Here is a 21,035-nt window from a genome sequence, read left to right as displayed (position 1 = left end):
TAATGCATATATTGTTACAATTCTTGATCCCCATACATAATCTTAAATATGCCTTATTAAAAAGACCAGCTAAGCCATTAGGAGCTATCCTTGCAAGTTTCTGCATTTTCATGTATAGATCACATTTCTTTTTGAAAGCTGCATTGAGCGTAGACTAGAAAGTTACATCCAGTGGTTGCAGTCTGTGTGGACAGTGGAACAGTAAGGAGACCATATAAACTCCGTTACTTTCACATAACATACAACAATATAGGACTTTCAAGTTTCAAGGCTAGCTTTGGAGTGATGAATGAAGTGGATCAACCAAGTAAGGCACAACTCTTCGTTAGTCAAACTGTAACCTCCCCCTTCGTAATCGGCCTACTGGATTGCAGTATAATTGACCGTGATCGCGTATGCCCAATGAAATTTTACAGTAAGTAAGGCTATCGCTGCCGAAAGAAATCAAGCGTCAAACCATTCAGAGTATTTTCAAAATCGTTTACATATTTGCCCTACGCCCTGTGACTGTGGTGATAATAAGTTCAGCAAAGTCGTCCTACCTCACTCACCTACCGTTGCACTGGATTTCCAGCCGGGCAATAGGCCGAGATATGTATCATTTCTATCCCATTCCTTTCCATACCTTCATTTCATAATTTGGAGGTAAACTGTGCTCCACTATCGGACAAAATCGCTTTTGGTTTGCCGATATCCACAAAGTAATCGTTTGCAAGTTTGTTGTAAACCGCTTAAGCTGTTGTCTTTCTTGTCGGATGTAAACTGATGAACTTCGGAAAGGCTTACAGCACTACTAATATGTAGGCGAAATTACCTAAGGTCCTTGACAGGGGCATAGAGGTTCGTCTCCACTAACTTAAGTACATCACCAGGTCTTAGGCTCTGCATAAGACCACGATTTGAGCAGTTGGTCACTTTCATTCATCCTCCGGCACTTATTGCAAGTCTTCCTCCCAACAATTATTCTCTTTAACATGTGAAAATTCACAACCTCAGTCATTTTCTCTGTACGTTTCTTTGGTCCGCAAAGACCTCAGCCTAAGTCATAATAGGGTACCATTTCGGTGATGTACTTGGTGGGCCAACACACCCGCCATGTGACGCTATCCTCACATTGCGTATATATAGGATATTGTTGCACATTCTGTAATACTCAACTTTTCTCCGTCTTTGTTACTTTCGTCATACTTCGTCTTTATTATTTTCAAGCATTCGTGCTCGCTTTGACAAATGGGCACATTTTTACGAACACAAATACTCTCTATCTTCTTTCGTCGTTCTATATCCTGAAAGTAGTACAATTTGAGTACACCTTCGGATTCGTTTTCCCGTATCAAGTACTCATTCACATCAAGGTCACTCCAGAAAAACCCGTGATAGTGATTTACGTGGTGATCTTTTAATTTTGTGTTCTTGTACATTCATGATTTCCATCTGCCTGTCCTGCGGTTGTTGAAACCGTTTTGACCCCAGCATTCTAACCGTTTTATCAATTTCTTTGATTAATGAACCTTGTATTACCAACAATTCGCTGTCAAGTCAGGTAAATTTTATTCGGGAAGATTGCCATCATCTACCAAATTTCTTGAAGAAATGTGCCCTGTTTCTGCTTCTAATTCTTCTACCGAGCTCACGCAATCCATACCACTCTCGTCTGACTGTATGACGTCAGCCTTAACGTCGTAGATGTCGTAATCTACATGGCCGTCAATTTGTTGTACCTGGTCATCATCGGCAAACTCGTCTTGCCCTCTTCAGAAATTTCGCCTCTATTTTCTTTACGACCAATTTCGTTGGAGTTGGCCTCTTCAATATCTAGGTTTGGACAAGCCAGCCTCTTCAGCAAAGGGCTTTCTGTTTCTCCATGAACTCTAATTTCATGATGGTTGAGAAGCGTCAAATTATGTCCGCTCTTCCCAGTTGCACACCTCCCATACAATCTTCTGTAATTCTTCAGCATCTGACCTAACTGACCTAGCCACACCTCCTCGCGTTCCGCATTGCCCTGTGCAATAACGAAAGCTTTATCCAGTATCGGCCTCTTTAATTCCCCCGGAGAATCACACTGTATTGGAGCCTCCGGTACGGTTAATGCTTTAACAGCGGCAGCCTCTTCCTTAACGAGCGGTTCTCTATTTTCCTCGTTATTAAAGACAGTGATCGCTTTGTGAACTGCCACTTCAAATTCCGTTACTGTCATCGCGGATGCGTTACTGGCTCTATCTTATCGCTCATTCTCCCATCGCCGATTTATCCATTCGGATGTGCCATAGCTACGTTGCCTAGGCTTTCATCTGGGTCCCAAACCGGCGCAGCTAATGGTTTTCCTAATTAAGTATGACAGGCCCGTTTCTGTCTGTCTGTCGCAGTTGCTGATTTTGCCTACCAACATTCTGCTGAGAACCATATTCTCTACCTTTTCAGTCACTTTATTTTCAATAATGGGTTCAACAGTCTGTTCCAGTTTTAGCTCGATCGTCTCTACTTCTGTCTCAAAGCGACTGTTTATGCTTCCTATTCTTGACTGCACCTCCCTCATGTCCTGCTTAAGATTATAGATTTCGGTATCTATTACAATTCTTTCTTTCTGTATTTCATCTAATTTCGTGTTAACAACTCCAATATTATTGTTAACAGTCTTGACTGTTTTGTATTGATCATCCATTTTACTTAGTTGTGTATCAATTTTACTGTTAATTGATTTGGATTGAGCATTAATTGATTCGGACTGAGCATTAATTTTACTGATAAACAGGCTCAACAAATCGTTTCTATTTGCAGATATTACTGGTTTTGACCATAGCTCTGGTTCTTTCTTAATGGTTTCCTCCACCGTTAATGGATTCGGTTTTGGTTTTCATCCCGAATTCCGTAGCATCTGCCAGTGCCAGGAATTCCCATTTTCCTCAGTAGCCGTGGTTTCTGAGCAACGAGTTCCGATACCAGCGTCACCTTTGCTCTACCGATTATTCCCCGTTAAGTACAGTCAAAAAGCGACTTTATTCGTAGCTGAAGGGTTTAATTCGCTACGAATTTGCACAATGCAGAATTCGTGCCAAGAAAAATACCAAATTGATACTGCTGTGTCACTAGCGTCTCTACGTGTAACCTCCTCCTTCCTAATCGGCCTACGGCATTGCGATATATCTAACTGTGATCCCGTATGCATAATGAAATTTTACCGTAAGTAAGGCTATCGTTACCGAAGTAAAATAATTCCGGTTAAGAGGAGGAAAGAGTACAAAGACCCTTCTGAAAGAAGAATCTACTCTGGACCTAATATAAATGCAGATGGTAGTTCTGAACTGGGTGGAAATTTAGTACAAATGCTCACAGGATAACTGGGGCAATCAGTGTCCAGAATGAAAGGTAATGGGAAAGAAAATTAAGCAAATAATCACTGGCGTGGTATCAGAAGGTTGTCACGCATTTTCACAGCAGACCATTTCATGAGAAATTAAATAAATCCGAAAGCACTGAGTTTGCTGTTATTTAATCTGAAATATTAAATATTGAAAGCAAAGTTAAATTAAGTTGCTGGTTAAATAAATGACTGGCTGTAACTAAAACTTTGTTTCATGAAAAATGACTTTCACTAACCTCAACATAAAGTACTGCAAAATTTGAGAAAGGCAAGCAATTTACTTTTAATTAGTGAAACCCTTAACTAAATTTACTTCATGCAAATGAGAAATTGATTTAATTTGAACATAACAATAAGGTAAGTTACAAGCCAGTAGAAGTCATTTGCGAAGCTAAATACAGAATAAATGAGATCGCGCAATCTTAATGTGTGCTATGTCTTTAGTTATTAGTTTTGCCAGTGAAATTTTACGTTACTTCATGTGAGTGAAGTTAATACTCAAAACTGCAAATTAATTAAGCCTGTGTTATGCAGTCAGCGTTGCCGTCCGGACAGTTCAGTTCTTAAATAAAAACTGTGGTGTATGGTCGAATTCCCTGACCGGACGTCAACAATCCAGTTTTCGGGCCCCTTAAATTAGAATAAATTCATATTTGCTAATTTCATTTTTTAAAATACTTTACAGAAGCAAAATAATGAAAATGGAGTCAGTTAAACTTTTCAGTTTGATAACTGTTTGGTTTCAATATTTAGTATCAGATTGTGTGACAACTTGGGAGCATTGCGGATTTGTTGCAAAGAATTCCAATGTATTTTAATACAAATTGGGGCGTCCATTTGTTCGAAAAACGGTGTCAAAGAGGCCAAATAGTCTTTGTGTTTTTAACCTACTGCGGTGTACATTGTCGTCCGTTGTCGTCAAGTCATTTGACGACCTCCCCAATAAGAAAGAGGGACCGGCGACCTAGCAGTTTGGTCCCTTCCCACCTCTTCTAAACCACCCAACCAACCAATAAGAAAAAACTAGGATAGGTAGGTCAATAATAGCTTGTATTTTCTTATGACAACTGCATGTCCTTCCACATGGACAGTAAAGCAGAGTTACAACATTAACTTATGTCTGTTTGTTCTTCTGCACAATTATATTATACAGCGTCAAAAAACAACAAACAAAACAAGGCATAACAATGTCGGATTTTCATTTTGTTATAGTTGCCTGCAGTAAAGACTAATTAATTTTAAAAGGAATACCCAGACGAAAAAATGAAGGGGTCAAGTATACCCATTGTTGCGTACAACTGATTGATGTAGTGAAGTAATTTGTCGTGGCTGTGTTAGGTGAACCGTATGTAGCATACGTTTAGTTTGAAATTGAAGTGATTAAGAGCGGCACTGTAGTGACTGATGATACGTGTAAGTATATAACATCGTACTATAGTGAGCTTCTCAAATGCAGCAGGCAAAAAACAGCGCCATGAGTTTCATTTCGGTGACATATGGTTACAAGAAACAGACTTTCCGGGCTGCCTTTCGAAACAATATGAATACGCCGGATATTGTAAAACATGCAGTGTAAGTTTAACAGTGAAATGTGACAAAGTGGAAGAGGTAAAGATCCATGTCAGTACCAAGAAACATATTCATAAGGAGCGAGATGTTTTAAGAAACTCCACTGTTCAACAGTACTTTGTGCCAGTAGGAACTAGTCAGGAGGAGGAAGTGTCAGCAACGGAACTAATATTAACATACCATGGAATGAAATATCGTCATAGTTACCATTCACAAGACTGTGGAAATGCTCTTTTATCTCACTTTTTGCCATCCAAAATTCACTCTGGACCCACTAAAGCTGAAGATATTGTAGAGAATTTATTGGATCCACATTCTCTGCAACAAATTTTGAAAAAAAAATTGCTGCTCCATTCTCGATTGCATGAGATGCTTCAAGTAAAGGAAATGTGAAATTATTTCCAGTTGCTATCCAGTACTTCGACCAAGAAATGGGAACGACTTCAGCTGTTATAGATTTTTACGAATACGCTGACGAAAGATCCACTTCTATAGCCAAGAAGCTTAAACAGAGCATAATTAAGACTGGTCTTAATGATCGCAACTAGTTGCTTATGGTGCAGACAACTGTTCCGTCAATTATGGAAAAAACCAATCTGTTTTCGTGGAATTGAAAAGATATTTGGAGCACCACATCTTACTGCAGGACACTGTCAGTTACATATACTGCACAATACTGCGAAATATTGACTAAAACTACTGTCATGCGATGATGAATCGTTCGTGATTAAGTTATCGAATGAGGTTCTTCAAGGGCGAAGAAGTGAGTGAGTTGAAGAACTTTTTGGAGTCCTTGCAGTCGAGCACTCCACACTGTTCCGGCATGTTCCTACGCGCGTTTATTGTTTTTTTCTGCTGTAGATAGATTGCTCCAGAACTGGCCCTTCTGAAAGTCCTAATTTCTAAGCCAAGTTGAAGACAGAACTGCCGGATATACGTAGCTCATGAAAACGACAGTGTAGTGGTCGATGAAGTAACTCTCCCAGATATTGATTGTGCTGTGTGCATAATGACCGAATACGTGAAATTTGCGAGAAGGTCAGCGTTCGCCGTAATATTGATGGTTTATTAACAGCAAAATCGATTTTCAATCACATCGAATTTCAATCACATAGTGATCATCTTCAGTGCTGTGGTGTGCAAATTAAACTCATAGGCACTGATAATAACTTGACCTTCTCTCTAACTCTCAGATATTTACATTTATTTTGTCCACAGTGCTTTGCATTTATTTAATACATCTATAAAACGCATGGAAAGCGATTTGATACATCGTCACAAAAAGATAGACAACCAACTAAACATCGCGTCTTTTCTTATATATTGCAGTAAAGTCAACGAAATAGATAGCACCTCTGTAATCTGTCTAACAAATGCAAAATTTCTGGGAATGAATATTGGTTCTCAGGTGAAGTGGTGTGAGCACAGAAAGGTTCTTGCAAACAAAATGTCATCAGCATGTTATGCCCTAGAATCCTGTCATCAGTACGTAACATTCAGTGTCTTTTAGTTACATACTATTCATATGTACACTCAATTCTTAGCTACGGCATTCTTTTTTGGGGAATAAATGCACAAAATATGAACACAGTTTGCAAACTGCAGAAAAGAGTCATAAAAATCATAATCAAAAATCCTAGTCGAGCTCATTATAAAGCTCTGCTCAAAACACTGCTCAGTGTGAATATGTTTACCAGTCAGCTGTAACATTCGTAATTACTGCACAAACAGTTCTGTCCATGACTCTGGAACAAGAGGTACACTCAACTTACATTTGCCAAGAAAAAATAAACATAAAACTCAAAACAGCGTATTCTACAAGTAATAAAACTGTACAATAAATTACCAAAAGAGATAAAAGAAATAGCAAAAATACCCTTATTTAAAAATGCAGCTAAAAAGTACCTGTTTGCAATACATTTTATACATTGAAGGATTACTTAGATAAAACAGAGTAGGGGTTTGGTAAAAAAAAGTTATAGAAAAACTTACCCTCAAGCTATGCATTGCACAACACTGACACCTCTTCCTCTTTCTGAGCTCAAAATCTCGCTCATTATAGAGGGATGCTGACCCAGTTTTTCAGGATTGCAAGTGGGAAGTTTTGGTACAGAAAATAGCCCAGAGATCACCAATGTGTGCGTGTGTGTGTGTGTGTGTGTGTGTGTGTGCGTAGTGAGTGAAGTGTTAGGAAACAATGTGTGTATAGTGCGAGCAATGACTGAGAGTGAGATACGAGTGAACAATGTGGCATTACTTTATTTAATAAGTTAATTGTAAAAAGTATTGTGTACCAGGAGTAAATGTAATGATTGTCTCTAACTAGAAGTCTGTAAATGTATGTGTTTACAAATTAGCTTATTTTAAATTGGTCTAAACTTGTAAATACTTTGACATGTCCTATATCCTTGTAATAAGAGATCTACAGATGAATAAAGCTACTACTACTGACTCCTTTGCACAATACAAGAATGGACAGTTACCAAGGCAGCAAAATTTAGACTGAAACTGTCATTAGCAAACAAACAAAACTGGTAGTAAATGGTTAACCAGTTTTCGTATTTTTACGACACTCGTTGATTGCATGGAAAGGAAAGGGGCTCTGCTTGTAATAATGTCTGAGGACAATGACAACACAGGTGCCCTCAAGATTTAACAATTGCAGGATGTTAATCAACAAAGCTAAACTTTGTGAAAGAAATTCCAGAGGGTAATGCCTGTACAATATTAGTTAATAGTCCTAAGATGTTGTAGTTGTGAGGCCGATGAAGAATGTAGCCGAACACAATGCTGTGCAGTCGCTGTTGCTGCTGCTAATGGTTGAGAACCACGAGTCGCCTCCAGAGCCACGGATAGTTATGGGACAGACAATAGTTAGAACTGCAGCTTCCTCCGCCTCTCCATCCCTACCGATATTCGAGGGTTAACGAATGAGGTGCACCTACGCTGGGGCGATCATAGCTGCATACCGCGTCTGCTGGAGCGCCCAACGAACCCTTCTACACTCTTTCATGATTCAAGGTGCTCTGCTTCCTCTCTGCTCGCAGCGTGAGAGAGACTCTTCACAGCTACTACCATCTAGTCATTGCTATCGACACATTTAAATAAAGTTCAGTTGGCTATTACCCAGCAATTTACAGTATTTTCATTGTAATTACAATCAGTTATGTTGTTGTTGTGGTCTTCAGTCCTAAGACTGGTTTGATGCAGCTCTCCATGCTACTCTATCCTGTGCAAGCTTCTTCATCTCCCAGTACCTACTGCAACCTACATCCTTCTGAATCTGCTTAGTGTATTCATCTCTTGGTCTCCCCCTACGATTTTTACCCTCCACGCTGCCTTCCAATACTAAACTGGTGATCCCTTGATGCCTCAGAACATGTCCTACCAACCGATCCCTTCTTCTGGTCAAGTTGTGCCACAAACTTCTCTTCTCCCCAATCCTATTTAATACTTCCTCATTAGTTATGTGATCTACCCATCTAATCTTCAGCATTCTTCTGTAGCACCACATTTCAAAAGCTTCTATTCTCTTCTTGTCCAAACTATTTATCGTCCATGTTTCACTTCCATACATGGCTACACTCCATACAAATACTTTCAGAAATGACTTCCTGACACTTAAATCTACACTCGATGTTAACAAATTTCTCTTCTTCAGAAGCGCTTTCCTTGCCAGTCTACATTTTATATCCTCTCTACTTCGACCATCATCAGTTATTTTGCTCCCCAAATAGCAAAACTCCTTTACTACTTTAAGTGTCTCATTTCCTAATCTAATACCCTCAGCATCACCCCACTTAATTCGACTACATTCCATTATCCTCGTTTTGCTTTTGTTGATGTTCATCTTATATCCTCCCTTCAAGACACCATCCATTCCGTTCAACTGCTCTTCCAAGTCCTTTGCTGTCTCTGACAGAATTACAATGTCATCGGCGAACCTCAAAGTTTTTATTTCTTCTCCATGGATTTTAATACCTACTCCAAATTTTTCTTTTGTTTCCTTTACTGCTTGCTCAATATACAGATTGAATAACATTGGAGAGAGGCTACAACCCTGTCTCACTCCCTTCCCAACCGCTGCTTCCCTCTCATGCCCCTCGACTCTTATAACTGCCATCTGGTATCTGTACAAATTGTAAATAGCCTTTCGCTCCCTGTATTTTACCCCTGCCACCTTTAGAATTTGAAAGAGAGTATTCCAGTCAACAATCAGTTATATACATTCACAAATGAATACGCTATTGCATCCATTACACATTATTATCCGTAATAAGGGTTACAGATTCAGAATTAGAGGTACAATATAAGTTATCAACGGAAAGTAAACGGCGAAGAATTTTGTCATGTAGCCGAAATTTGATGGATTCCTTTTTGTACTCATGTAGATGAATTCACACTTTCCGTTATTTACAGTCAACAGCGCCCTTTTGCACTAAAGATATCCTGTCTAAATTACGCTGCAATTGGTTTTGATCATCTGATGACTTTACAAGACGATAAATGATAGCATTATCCACAAAAAAGGTAAGTGAACTACTTAGACTGTCTCCCAAATCGTTTATATAGATTAAGAACTGCAGAGGACCTGTAATACTTCCTTCTGGAATATCAAATATTACTTCAGTTCTGCTCGATGACTCTCCATCAGTTACGGAGAACTGTGTCCCTTCTGACGATTTATCAGGTCTTGTGCCTAACTTATTTAAACAGAATCCTTAATACTTAATTAAATCCAAGAAGGATAGCGTAGTAGTAGAATAATCCATAGAATATCGTGGCTCGGCTATGGATGACTTACAGGCCAGCGATAGCCGAATGTAGCGTTCATGGTCCAAGTGCCTTTCATGTACCGTACGTAGGGATGCCAGGTACAAAAATGTAAAAGCCGCACTCGGCTGACCTTTTGTCCTAAAATCCGTACTACCTCTATCTTAAATAATAATAGTCAGCTGGGTGTTTTCAGTCGTCTAATAATATTCAGTAGCTGTCAGGCTTTTGTGAGATCAACCTTAAACTGCTTAAACAAGAAAAAACGGCAAACAGCCTGATAATTTGGAAATTGTAACTAAGTGATCAGTCTTCTTAAGTAGTCAGTCTTCTTCCTAACATAATCCTGTGCTAACGTAAAATAAAATTTCTTCATTAATCAATATGAATATCGCTGTGGAACAGAAAACGAAAAGGTATTCGATAACTGTGGTCATTTCAATTACATTTATAAGGAACTAACGATCTGTTGTTAGTTGTTAGTATCTCTAATTTAAACCCATTTTTCAAGAACGTTATTTTCCTTGGGAATCATTTCGTGGAATTGTGACAGCATGTTTTTAAACTACACAACAGCATCGCCTTTGTGATTACGTAGGTTTGCAATTTTTTGCGTTCCTTTTTCCGTTGGTCATTTATGAAAGAGACTGTCCTCTCGACGTTGGCGTTATGGCCTGGTATTGGAAAATAATATTCTGCCAATTTCAAAAATGCATAATAAAGTTCTTTATTACGACGTGATCTGAAATAAGCTATCCACTTGTCATGAGCCAAAAGCCTTTTAAAGCTAGAGCTGTTTCTCTGTCTTCTTTTCAACGAATTTCGTAAAATTTTTCCATTGATAGAAAAATTATCGTCAACCAATTTCACGTTTCTGCTAGACTAATAGGCATGTTTTAATGTATGTATCTTTAATGTACTTTTTCCTCCTCATACTGAAACGTCCCAATACAAGACTGTGCTTAAACTGACACACAATATTTTTAGCGCAACGCAATCTGACTTTCAAAATTCCCTACAAAAGAATGGCCCTGACTAACATTAATCTATACTTTTCACAAATCACTTACCTCACAAAAATCTTCATTACTCGAACTACTGCAATACAGCGAGCGCCACTACTGCCAGCTAAATAAAAGATTCAAACTACGGAAGGCACTAACTATTGATAGGGATAGTTAGCAAATGAAAGATTTTAATAGAGAACAAACAATGTATTTACATTAATAGTCATAATATATGATATCCAGTATTACAAACTTCAAAACTCCGCCATCTCTCTCCCCACATCCACCACTGCTGGCGGCTCACCTCCAACTGTGCAACGCTACGCGCTGTTCACATCCAGCTGCCGCTGCCCAACACTACAATGGCAGACAACAATGCAAACTAGCCACAGACTGCACACAGCACAGCCAGTGATTTTCATACAGAGCGCTACGTAACGTTGCCAATAAGAAAACATAAACAGCCTTACATAGCCCCCATGCTCCCCACAAAAAAGTTTTACAAATTGTTTTGGGCAGTGGCCAATAATGTGTCCTTAGAAGTCTTGCAGACAATATAGCAAGTCCATAAACCACCACTTGTCCACTCAAGAAATTTTTGGAATTGTCCGTAGAACCAGCAGTGCTGTTATCCAGTCCCTTGCTGAACTTTAGAGTCGAATGGGGCCTAGTTCAGCACTAAAAAGCCTAACAAAAGTCGGACAGGCAGGAATTATATTCACTATGTTAGAGATAGAGGCACATATATTGTGGTCATTGGTACCTTAACATTTACCGATTTCGGTGTGTTGTTTTTTTCTCGGCGTATAACAGTCTTCCAGCAAACAGATTGCGTAATTTACTACCTGATGTTATCTTCATGGTTTTAATTGCGCCACCATGTGGACTACACCGGTCAGTATAGACTGTTTTGGGTCCATGTTTCCACACTTCAATACCTGACCTGCTGCTCAGCGAAAAACAGACATTAATGACTTGCATGTACTACGCGTATTTGGACGTCCTAACCAACCTAGACATTTGTAGTTTCTGAGATGTACGGGCGCTCAACGGCGATGTTAACAGCGCCCTTACAAACATTAAAAGGACGAATATGGCTAAAAGGGGTAAAAACGTTGCACACTCACTCAGTTACTCCCTCCTAACTCACCTACATGTAAAAACGTAGTATTCGCAATAGCTATAATAACTAGTCTGCAAATTAAGTAAATGCTATGTAATAAAACTTGCGATCTAAGCAATAAAATATTCCAAAAGAATACTAGACTCTCAGAGGTAAATGCTGATGTAATGTCATTCGGTACACCTTCCTCAGTCATCAATACAAATATCTGCACTTATACCCTTAAGACCTGTACATATTACTGGAAATGACCGTAAGCCGCGCACCTGGCAAACGTTCCTGTGCATGACCAAGGTAGTCTACGTCCCGTAGCCATAGTACTCAATCCTCCACCGATCTGACAAGAGAACAGGTCGTTGCAGATTAATTTAACCTTACCTTTTTCTTACGATTCTTCCTAATTTAGAGCCATACCACATATGAAGTGGTTGTTCAGAGCCGTTGCGGATTATTGAAAGTTATTCATCACAAACTGCTTTGTATCTTTTGTAGCATAGGAAGGATGTAGAGTCTCGGAAGTCGGATCTGCTCTGCAACAGGACTTAGAGTAAGGTGTTGGCTTGCAGGTGGCAGAGGCGGTAGCCCGTGGGCGGCAGTGTCAGTGTGTGCCTTTGCACCTGACGCGGCTGCACAGTGGCGGCAGGGGGAAAGGCGTTGGCCGGTGTGGGAGGGAGCGGGGGTGGCGCTGAAAGCCCGGTCGTGTCCGGCAGAGTGTGGCCGCGGCCGGGAGAGGGAGAGAGCAGCGGCAGGCAGCGGCCGGCCTCTCATTTCCCGCCACCCGACACCTTCAGACTGCCGCTGGCGCCTTTCCCAGCGGCGCTGGTCGATCCCCCTCACCTCCCAAGACACGGCATACAATAAATCCAATACCGCTGGCCTACCACCACACTCTGTAGCAACTGTTATTTCCTGTTGTTTCTCATGACGCCGCTGCAGCACACTACAATACTTTTACTGTCTTTATTTTTTCTCCGCCACGAATTACTCTCCTGTCCCAACAGTCTTCATCTCAGAGCAGCACTTGAAACCTACGTCCTCAATTATTTGCTGGATATATTTAATCGTCCTTCCCCTACGGTTTTTACCCTCTGCAGCTGTGACATCTTAACAGGTGTCCTACCATCTTTTCCCTTTTTCTTTGTATTCCTTTCCTCGCCGATGCTGCAGAGAACCTCCTTACAAGTTCACCAAATTTTCAACTTTCTTCTGTAGCACTAAATGTCCAATGCTTCGGTTCTCTTTTATTCCAGTTTTCCCACATTCCGTGTTTCACTACAATTTAACGCTGTCCCCCAAATGTACACCCTCAGAAATTTCGTGATCAAATTAAAGCCTATATTTGACGATAGCCTTCTCTTGGCCAGGAAAGCCCGTTTTGCCAGTGCTAGTCTCCTTTCGACGTCCTCCTTCCTTCAATCATCATGCGTTATTTTGCTACCTATATAGCAGAATTCCTTAACTTCTTATCATTTCACCTTCAATGTTAATGCCACTCTTGAACCTTTATTTTTTCCGTCATTGCTTCTTCGTTGTGTAGATTGAACATCATGGGTCAACGACTACACCACTGCTTACACCCTTTTTTAATCCGAGCACTCCGTTCTTGGTCTTCCACTCTTATTGTTCCCCCTTGGCTCTTGTATATACTGTCTATTACCCGTCTTTCCCTATAACTTGCCCTATTTTTCTAAGAATTTCGAATATCTTGCACCATTTTACATTGTCGAACATCGTTTCCAAGTCGACAAATCCTATGAACATGTCTTGATTTTTCTTTAGTCTTGCTTCCGTTATCAACCGCAACGTCAGAATTGCTTCTCTGGTGCCTCAACCTTTCCTAAAGCGAAACTAATCGTCATCTAACACACCCTCAATTTTCTTTCCATTCTTCTGTAAATTATTCTTCTCAGCAACTTGGATACTTGTGCTATCAATCTGACTGTGAAGTAATTCTCGCACTTGTCAGCTTTTGCAGTCTTCGGATCGGAATTGTGTGATGAAGTTTTTCCGAAAGTCATATGGTATGTCGCCAGACTCATACATTCTATACACCAACGGGGATAGTAGTTTTGTTGCTCCTTCCCGCAATGCTTTTAGAAATTCTGCTGGAATGTTATTTAACCCTCCTGCCTTGTTTGACAGTAAGTCGTCCAAAACTCTTTTAAATTCTGATTTTAATAGGAATGCAGATCTCGTTCAGGCTGCAGTACCTGTATATAGTTTGGAAACTCATCACTCGTCCTTATCCCACTTCCTGTAACTGTATGTAATGTCTTTTGTACTACCTCGCGTTCCAGGAGAAAGCTTCGTTTGGCATTGGCCTTACACTCCATACACTGTTGGCGGAGCTACGAAAACAAGTTCTCATTTTCACTGAGTGGTCAAAATACGGTCCTGTCGCGTTGACTCAGCTCACCAGTTTCTCCACGGGTTGCAGAAGGTGGTAGATACAGCGCTTTCCAACTTTTGCTCAGTTCCAACTTAAATTGGGACGAACGGTTACAAGATGCATAGGGGCTGTCTAAAACCACATCGGAGTTTTATTATAGCAGTTAGGTTCGAAAAAGGTGACTCGCTTCGAGATATGACAGTGGCACGAACATGATTCACAAATGGCTGCAATCATTAAAAGACATCTCCATAGGATCCACCACAGGTATGTGGTTGAATGGGAAGACATTATTGATAATCACGGGCAGCATTTCTTCCTGAAAAGCGTAAACTTTGGATCTGAAAATTCAGTGTATTTTGTACATTTATTACGACCTCAATCTAGTGATTCGTCACACAGCACACCATCTATGTCATCATTCTCAACCAACCATCAGCCTCCCTCGCCTATAACCCAGTGGATATATCGCAGAACCTGTGACATGGCATCGAGATAGAATGCATTGCAAATACGACAAATATTTAGCGGCGGCATGAGGGGGTTGCAAATATCGGCTTCATATCAAGTTCCTTAGCCGAATCACTTTCTAAATTCGGTGATCTTATTACGAGCTTACACCGCCGGTGACGTGCATCCGTACTTTCAGTCTGTTAATACGCACACCCCGGCGATCACCGTCTATATTCAGTGTCGCGGTACTTGCGTGGAAAACCACTTCATTCGGAAGCAATACTATATCTCGATTTACAAAGATTGTATAGTTTTTAACATTGATATAGTTTGTGATACTTGTGTGCGCCGGTAGAACTAAGACCACTTGCGACAGTAACATAACCGTGGCGATCGTGCTTTTTTAATAGCTGACCGCTTATAAGATGATTAGGTCATCTTTCTCAGACACACTGGTACCAATCGTAAGAAAAACAAACAAGGCATATCGATTATCGCGGATTTTCGCTCAGAATTATTTGGTGTCACCAGCATTCAGTTATTGGCGAAGTATTATACTCAGTAGGGGATGTATGATGCATTCGCTGTGATCAGTGGGCTTTTCAAGTATGTGTACTGTGGCCAGTGTTCCGACATGTGCAAAGAAAATGGCTTTGCCCTGACGTAAGGAAGTATGGATTTCACGTGGAAAACTGTGATATCCATAAGGGTGTTAAAAGTTTTGTATGGGGAAAATTATGTCCAATCATTAGAATGCTACAGATTTTTCATATTTCCAGAGCCACAGTCGTCACGGGGGGTTTTCCAGTACATCTCTCATTGTCGAATGTCATCAGATTGAGACAGTAATCGTAATAGCTAATTGTAAGTACAGTTATAAAATATAAGTGGCTGGTTTTTTAGGACGATTCGCCCTGGGTTGCGGGAGCACGTGTGGTGGCTGTAGCTGTGGCCGGAGCGACTGACGTTTCCGGCTTATAACGGGAGCCATCCAAACTAGACGGGGTGGAATAAAGGAATGCAGCTGACCTAAACATGTCACCCTCTAGGCGGCTGAATAGTGAACTAATGCTCAGTAATTGTTGGGCATCCTTTGTGACCATGTGTGTTCCCTGTGGAAATTTGAGAACGTTCAATATGCGATGTGTGTATGCGCTGGACAACTATTCCCTCCCATGTGTATTGCCCTGTTGATTGCGTCTACGTACTTCCCATCTTTATTCGGTTGAAAGAACATCGATTGTGTGTGTGTTACGTAGATCTAGACAGTGAAATACAGGTGTAAGAGACGTTTCTAGTTCTTTAGACATGAGAAACACCATAGTAGTCTTTGTAAAGTACAATGATTTATTTATTTATTTAGCGTATGGCTCATAACATCACAGTAAAAATTACAGAAACAACACGATTATCTTGTATAGCGAGATAGTTCGCCTCCACGTGGTGCACCCTGGGTAACGCTAAATGAACAACACAACTGGCGGCAGACCGAACGAAGAATTCCTGCCCCACATTACAATGAAACAGAACGACAGTACAATGATGGTTCGGAATCTGTCATATCACTGACATCGATATTCGTTAAAAAATTCGAGTGGAACTACCAGTTTCCTCTATTTTCGAGTTTTCACATAAAGATATTTGCAGTTTCTAGTTACTCAGTGGTTTGCAGCATGTCCACCTCGCTGCACCTTGCTAAAGATTTGGGTTTCTAGAAATGTAATTTCCACTCTTTATCTCCGGAATTATACTTTGCAAGTGATCGGTAGCACACTGCTATGTGCTTTATATCGAGAACTATCGCTTAAATAGTATGATATTCTGGCGAACCATTTGAAAATAGATATGTTCTAGTAACCTCAGAGTCTAGAGATAGGTGTAGAAAGCACAGCAGCAAGCAAGCAGGTTGGGGCCGGAAACAGTAATGCCCTTGTGCCAAGGCGAAGCAGCCCAGCATTTGTACAAAAGGGTGCTCTGATCATGTGTCAGGGCAGCGTGCATGGGGGGCAGTTGACTCATGACCGTTGGCCACGGTGAGTGACCATCCGCATCGCTGGAAATATCTTGTGCTGTGAGGACTACATATGGAGCATGCGCTTGTGTTCTTTTGTATCTGTCTGTCTTTGTAGTATATGTATGAGTGTCTGGAGGTCGATAACTTTATTCAGGATGCAGAAGTGATGATTTTGTATGGTGCAGGATACGAATTGTGTTTACTACATCTATATGGTTTGTGATGATATAGCCCAGTTGGAGATCGATTTCACACTGAAGAATTCAAGCTTTCCTCCACAGTAGTGGAACAGGGTAATTGAGAAAGTCTCTTTGGCTATAGTTTGCGTATTTCATGTTCTGTAAACCACTTTTGCAAGGCTTAGCTGTCAGTGCAATATGAGTGCTGTTTTTTTTTTTTTTCGATTTGTACAAAGTAGTTTTGCTGGTGAAAAATCTCGTAATTTGTCTGTCTGCAGAAAATGGCGGACAGTGCTCCCACACCACCAGCAGCAGCAGGTTGGTGGGTAAATTCAGCAAGAACCAATCACAATCCTCCATTCACTAGAAGTTCCATGACATCAGAGAGTCACAAGAGATCCTTTGCAGGGGGCATAGGAGCCTCTACAGACTGGTTCAAACAAGACAGGGGCAAGGTAACTAGGTAAAGTTTTGTGACATCTGAGAGTGATGTGATGCCTTCTTTGTTAGAGTTTTCAGAGACAGGTTCGAGCAGACCATCCTCCTCTGGTTCGGACTGGTGGGATGCTGTCCCTCATCCGCCATTGTGGCTTTAGAGCTGTAGGACACTGAAAAATTTACCGAAAATTTCAACCATTTTCTCGTCTGCAGGACAGTGCTTCGAATTCTGTTTGTGTAATTCAAATGTTCTAATGTGTGTGAAATCTTATGCGACTTAACTGCTAAGGTCATCAGTCCCTAAGCTTACACACTACTTAACCTAAATTATCCTAAGGACGAACACACACACCCATGCCCAATGTTTGTTTAATTGTTCTAATTTCCCTGTCTGTGCTTAGTCACCAGTGCATGCTTCGAGAAGTGAAGAAAATAACATCCCTGACTCCAGTAAAAAGCCCACTTATCGTTTCAAAAAAGTAATAAACACCACAGCAGCTGCAAGACTCATCCATTTTTCTCTCTCTGGCTGTGCCTCCAAACAAGCAGCTAAAACTCGAAAAGTGGTGATTGCCCTTTTTAGATCTAGTGAGATATTTATTTCAATTTCCAAATGACATCTTTTGGTGTGTAAAAGCAGATACTGCAGCTGATATCGATTTCGGGATCTATTTCCCACAAAAGCGTGTGAAATGTCACAGTGAGGTTTGACAAGTGTGCCATGATATTTATAGAGCATGTCTTCAAGTGTCGCAGTGGAGGTATTCCTCGGAATAAAACGTGAATTGTTTAAATATTCTCACGTTATCTCCAAAGCTCTCTTAGGCCGCTTCCTACGTAAGCGACAGAAGCGACCGACAGCGAGCAACAGCTTCAGGCGACAAAACACAACCACAGGTATAGTTACGATGTATAGTTACATCGGTGCTCCGACATATCGTGTAGCCAAGCATCTTGCTTCGCTGTTGAGTCCACAAGTAGGTCGGTGGGAACATCACATCAGGAACACAGCTGATTCTTTACGTCGTTTGGGGGGACTGCGGTTGAATGATTCTGATATTTTAGTGAGTTTCGATATGGTCTCTCTCTTCACTCGTGTTACTCTGTCTGATTCGTTGCGGTTAACTGAGGCCAGGTTTGGTGCTGAATTAACTAATCTCTTTCGGCATGTGTTGACACCCACTTACTTTTTATTTAATGACCAGTATTACGAGCAGACAGATGAAGTTGCGATGGGTAGTCCGTTGTCTCCTGTGATCGCGAATTTGTTTATGGAAGACTTCGAGGAGCGTGCATTGGAGTCGGCGCCTTTGAAACCCGCTTGTTTCTTTAGATACGTTGACGATACCTTCGTTATTTGGCCTCATGGTAGGGAGAATTTTAATGTCTTTCTAGAACATCTGAACTCGATCCACCCGAACATTCGTTTTACGATGGAGGTGGAAGAGGATGGTTGCCGTCCCTTTCTTGACGTGTTGGTTAGGAGGAAGGATGATGGATCATTGGGACATGCAGTCTACAGGAAACGTACTCACACCGACTTGTACTTACAGGCTAATAGTTGTCACCATCCGGCTCAGCGTGAAGGGGTATTTCGTACCTTGGTACACAGGGCACATGTCGTTTCTGACGCTGAGACTTTGCCAGCTGAGCTGTCCCATCTTGTAGTTACATTTCGTCAAAATGGTTATAGTGATAGACAGATTGAACGTGCATTGCGCTATCGACCAACTGTACATCGGGTGATTGATGATAATTCTGAGTCAACACCTAAGTCTACTACCTTCTTGCCTTACGTAGGAAACACGTCCAACAAGATCGGTCGTATTTTACGGAATGTGTTTTCCGACCTCCATCTAAAATTAGAGCACTTTTGAGTTCCGTTAAGGATGATCTTGGACTGCGTAAGGCGGGTGTATATCGTATTCCTTGTAGCTGCGGCATGGCATATATTGGTCAAACTATCAGGACCGTGGAGGACCGATGTACTGAACATAAACGACACACACGATTACAGCAGCCAAGTAGATCTGCTATTGCCGAACATTGCTTGGATACTGGTCACCCCATGTTATATAATAACACCGAGATATTGGGACAACTATTGGGACAGTGTTATTAGGGAGGCAGTTGAGATTAAATTAGCGAGCAACCTCGTTAACAGGGATGCAGGTTCCTGTTTAAACTCTGTTTGGAATCCGGCTCTCTCCCTTGTCAAAAAACAGAGGGACAGAGTCAATGCTACCTCACCTGCGAATTCATAGTCTCACTATCGATAGCTCTGACTTTGGTCATCTTTGGTGGCACTAGTCTTCAGTGTGTGTGTTATCTTTCCTGCTTCAGTCCGAGAACCGAGGTTTTAAATTTGCATGTACGCCGCCTGTCCGTTGCAATTTGCCTTGAAAATGGCGGGGTGTACTCCCGCCGAAATATCGGCGGTCGCTGGAAGTGTTATCTGGCTGAATTCCCAGAAGTTATTTGAAAGGTGAGAACAAATCATCCAGACAAATGGTAAACTCATGTTCGTTCTCCTATTAAGCACAGTAGTGTAGTGCTATGTGGTACAGTGTTGTACAGTGGTGTAGTCCACATTTATAAATCACAAAAAGTGTGGAGTGGCCTTCCCTCATAGAGTAATAAACCAGTAGTGTGTGCCTTCTGGATTCCGGATCTGTGTCCCATATGGCCAAATGGTAGTCTACATTTTTTAGTTTATTATTATTATTACTTCTTTTTATGTATATTCTGCGTGCATTTTTTTAGAAATTAAAACGACTGCTGGTGATGACATTGGACGCCATTTATTTACTTCAAAACACTGCACATTACATGATTTAGTTCTGTTGTATGCTAAACGTTTAATCACATACATTTACCATTTATTGCTTCTTTTTAAATTTGAGTACTGGTATGGTAAACACGGCTTATGCCGATGAACGTGACGGACTGCGCTCAGATGCTGAAATCAAGTACAGCTTTGTCAGGCAGTGAGGTGTGGCATCAACAAAGGACGTTATACTATATATATTTTCGTGAAAGATACAGGTCTATCTTTCTGTACACGGCTTGTAATACGTGCCAAATCTTATTGTATGTGGTACGTTAAAAACTTGTGCCAAATCACGTCTGGAACCTTGGACCATTTCGTGACCAAATACACAAAAAAAGACACACCTAGTAACAACACAGCCTGGATCACAGTAGCCAAAAAAGTAATGTTATGGTACCTTTGCACTGGCCTTCCTTACGTCACGATACCAGAACAGCGATGCTTTAGAGGAGGTGAACATATTCTGCATCGCAGGAAAAAGTAAAAAGCAGAATGGCAAGTATGATATGAAGTTTTTTACAGCGGAAAACTTCTATACATTAAAAATCTGGCATCTATTTAAAATAGAAACATCAGGATCTTTAACTTCGGAGCACACCATCGTGGGAATGAGCCACAAATGGAAAAGATTGAAGGTATTTAAAAAGTAGCACTACGAAAGGATGTTAATAACAATGAGACGAATGTGTGGAAAGAAGAATAGCTGAAAAGACGTGACTATTTGTACTAAGAAAAGTACAAGGAAATGGAAGACGTTGGCAGACCGTTTGATTGACTCATAGAAGCAAGAATAGTTTCTCCGAAGGATAACTCTGGCTAATAATTGGAAATTTTGGCCACGTACTAAAATCACGTCTTTGAAGAGGTCACCAGAAACATATCCGTCGAAATCGCTT

This window comes from Schistocerca cancellata, chromosome 3 (assembly GCF_023864275.1).
Source record: "Schistocerca cancellata isolate TAMUIC-IGC-003103 chromosome 3, iqSchCanc2.1, whole genome shotgun sequence".
In the NCBI taxonomy this organism is placed as follows: domain Eukaryota; kingdom Metazoa; phylum Arthropoda; class Insecta; order Orthoptera; family Acrididae; genus Schistocerca; species Schistocerca cancellata.
The sequence above is the reverse complement of the archived record's forward strand: the minus strand, read 5'-3'. Positions refer to the sequence as shown.